Here is a 3280-nt window from a genome sequence, read left to right on the forward strand (position 1 = left end):
AAGTGGGAGACACGCAAAAAGAGAAATTCACTAACGTGATCTCTTCTGCCTCTCGTTAGGACCGATAGCCTATAACCATACTGTGACTGTGCGGTGCGCTCGGTGATCTATGTAATCCCCCAGCTTCATTACTCCTACATAAAACGCCCATCCCTGTGTTGGAGTGAGCCACATGCAGGCATCTGTGTCTGTTTGTTTCACTGGAGTTTCTTCCATCAGGCTTCCCTTCAACAGGTGGGAAGCGAAGCGGGAGAGGCAGAAGTTTGTGGTGCGATGGCTGACTCGGCAGGAAGATACATCACCTACTATTGGATAGGCTGGACAAGGTCAAATCAGGTGAGTTTGGTTCTGTCCCCATGGGTTGGAGAGGCTGGTGGGGGACAAGTGGCCCTAATTCCAGCAAAAGGCCCCATGAACCAGGTAATGTGAGAGCCAAACGCTGGGCCATCCCCCCACTACACCAAATTCTGCCCTCAGATAGCTGTTGTCCTTTCATCAGCTGTAATAGGGACCATGGCTGTGTCAGAGGGTGGAAGAGAAACATCTGCTTCTGGCACAAAGCAGCATGCACATCACTGCATCTTTACGCTCAATCCAGAAAGCCTACGCTTGCTCCAACTCGCTCCTGGGGTGCTCATGCTCTGGCTGTTAAAGTGAAGAATGGAAAGACCCAGACATAACCTACTTTCTTCTCCTTAATTCTTTGTCTCCCCTCACTGTCGGAGGAAGCCAGCAGTGGCAGCATTAGGGACCCTACAATGACAAACTAGCACATGTGCTCAGTGAGGAAACGCTTCAGTTTTGAATTTCCAAGCTAGGCTGTGGCTATTGCTAAGGGATCAGTGCACTGCCCCCTCTCTCCTTAGTGCTCACAACCAGACCTGTGGGTTTTCAGGGGAGAGGGCTGTGATGGCATAATCCCTTCTTCTCCTGTCTTTTGCCCTCCACCGGAGCTCTGTTGTTGAGGGGGGGCTGCTAGCTACTTCCCGAGCAGCAGAACCTTTGACAGGAGTTGCTGACACCTCCCATCTCCCCTCAGCAGTGTTTTCTACAGGAGACCTGGCACTATGCTCCTCCCCCCACCCCCAGCCTGCTAGCACCTGCTCACAGATGGCTGTTTTGGCAAAACCCCACTTGGCAAAGACTTCACTGCAATTTCAGAGAAGGTCAACTGGCTCCAACGGGCAGGAAATAACTTCCCCACTACTTCAATTTCAGGCTCTGTTTGGCAATTGGTCACTTGGATTGTGATGCTGCCAATGGGACTGGAAGATCCCCAGTGCAAAGTGCGTACCAGGCCCATACATGAAGACGCCATCATCTCCACGGACTCAAGCAAGGAAAGTGGAGGTAAAATGAACTATTGCTGAACCAGGCAATTTGCAGCAACCACTTAGCACAAATTCTGCAGGCAGAATCTCTCCATCCAGAGGGCTCTGGGGAAGTGTTCAACTTCTTAAAATGACCAGCTGTTTTGACTGAGGGAAATGAGATGATTCAGGGGATTAGTAACGGGAAACAGAGCATTTCTCCTGGGAGGTGGCTTGCTGAAATACAAACTAGTTTAGTAGCTGCCCAAAGCTGGTGCCATCCATTGACATTGTGATGACAGAGGTGAGACGAACGGGAGGGCTTACTGCCAGCATTAGCCAGGTCTCCACAGCATAGGAGCCATTGGTATTAGCTCCTTTGGTAGCACTCCAAGCCCAAGCCACAGGCTTTTGGGCATGGAGATTGCACTGTTCTGTCAGAGCTGAGGCCCTGTATAGGAAGGCTTCTCTCTGTTTATTCAGGTGCTTGTATGGTCCCCTTCACTACAGGCCCTGAGCCTGCATTGCTCCTGCCAGTGCTGCATCTGTTGTGTGAATGGAGGGTTCCAGTTGTCAGGGAGAGCAAAAAGTGGAACTTTTCATGGGCAATTAAGTCACTTGTTTAAAAAAACTAGCTGCCACTGTCAAAATTAGGCCTGTTGGCTGCACTTGCTGTGACAGGGCCATTTTATACAAGCTCCTGCCTACTTGGTCCAAATAATCAGTGGGAACAGCTTGCCCAGCAAACAGGGACAGGGAAAGTGTGGTGACAGCTCTCGCATTCACTAGCTGGAAATCCTAGGCCTACAGGGGTCTCAGGGAACCACATTCCATCCTCAGTACCCATGTAAATGAAGCAAGAGATGCCTTTGTTTTGCTGGTTACTCCAGTTCCCGGCTATGGCAGTCCCAACTCTTCACTGCTGATGTAACTACAATGGCAGACTGGAGCAGTGCTCAAGCACTGGGGATCTGGAAGGTGAAGGGAGCTCGGCCCCAGGAATGGCGCTCCCACATCCTTGACGCGTGTGTGTGTGGGGGAAATTAGGTGGCAAAAGGGCATTTGCCAAATGTAGGGCTGTGGCAGACAGTTGGGTTATGTCTACGCTGTATTAAAACACCCACAGCTGACTGTGTCAGCTGACTCAGGCTGGAACCTGGGCTCTGGGAAGGTCCCAGAACCTTGACTCCAGCCCAGATGTGTACACTGCAATTTTATAGCCCTGCAGTCTGAGCCTGGGCCAGCTGCCACAGACCAGCTGGGGGTGTTTTTAGTGCAGTGTAGACCTACCCTTGGTTTCTGTCCCTGTGGTTTGGCAGCAGCACAGGGAAAGGGCAAGCAGTGGCCCTGCTCTTTGGCTCCTGCTGCTTAATTCATGGCCACTCACTAATAAGAACATGGCTGAGGCACCTGATCTTGCATCCATTAGCAGGACCTTGCTGGCTGACTTAGCTGGCCATGCCAGTATAGGCTCAACTTTGTCTAATTGCTTCTTGGGGCTGATTAGCTGCCACTGAGAGGAATTACTGTGATTGGTAAAATAGATGCACTGTTTTCAGGTGTCTAGCTTTCGTGAAGTAAGGCTTGTGGTGAAAACTGGTGAAGAGCAGAAAGGCTGTCTTGTGGAAAGTTCTCAGTATGAGGGCACACATCCTATGGCTGGTGTTCATCTACTTCAATGTCTGTGCTCAGCGACTTCTCCATCTACTGTGAATCACAGGGGCGGTGTTGGCTTCTTAAACTTTTCATCATTGCAGGCTGTGTCAGTTACAGTCAGGGATTTCAATACCCCTTACCCAGAAAGGGCACAGATGAAAGCAACTCCTGTGCTCTACACGGGGCAAGATAATATACCAACAATGCTGTGTGTGCTTGCCAATCATTTCCCCTTTGGGGTTGGTTTGTGGGGTGGCCTACACTGCCAAACCATTCACCCAAACCGATGGGGGGAAAAATAGATGAGACAGGTG

The sequence above is a fragment of the Caretta caretta genome, chromosome 8, assembly GCF_965140235.1.
Source record: "Caretta caretta isolate rCarCar2 chromosome 8, rCarCar1.hap1, whole genome shotgun sequence".
NCBI lineage: Eukaryota > Metazoa > Chordata > Testudines > Cheloniidae > Caretta > Caretta caretta.